Raw genomic sequence first — 551 nt, forward strand, 5'->3', positions numbered from 1 at the left:
CTCACAGACATAGAGAAATCATTCCTAAAATTTATCTGGAACCAGAAAAGACCTAGAATAGCAAAGGCAATTCTGGCTAATAAAGAGAAGGCAGGAGGTATTACAATTCTTGACTTGAAGTTATACTACAAGGCTACTGTGAAAAAATCAGCATGGTACTGGCATCAAAATAGACGTGAGGATCAATGGAATAGATTAGAAGATGCTGAAGCCCATATGAATACATTCAGTCACCTTAGCTTTGACAAAGGACCAAACATACTCACTGGAAGAAATATAGCCTCTTTAACAAATGGTGTTGGAAAAGCTGGCTTTCTACAAGCTGAAAACTCAAACTTGACCCAGGTCTATCACCATCCAATGAACTAAAGTCAAAATGGATTAAAGATCTAAACATTAAAGCAAGACACTAAATCTCCTGGAAGAGATAGTGGGAGGAACTCTTGAAGACATAGGAGTAGGCTAAGAGTTCATGGACAGAAATCAAATCGCACAGGAAACAGTTGAAAGAATTAACAACTGAGACCTGCTCTTACTGAGAAGTTTTTCAC

The 551-nt window shown here is 37.9% G+C and overlaps 1 pseudogene; it reads left to right on the plus strand.

The window, feature by feature from the left end:
- LOC101587488 overlaps window positions 1-551 on the plus strand; it is a 100,772-nt pseudogene that overhangs the window by 74,915 nt on the left and 25,306 nt on the right.

This window comes from Octodon degus, unplaced genomic scaffold (genome assembly GCF_000260255.1).
Source record: "Octodon degus isolate 3935 unplaced genomic scaffold, OctDeg1.0 scaffold00125, whole genome shotgun sequence".
NCBI classification, from domain to species: domain Eukaryota; kingdom Metazoa; phylum Chordata; class Mammalia; order Rodentia; family Octodontidae; genus Octodon; species Octodon degus.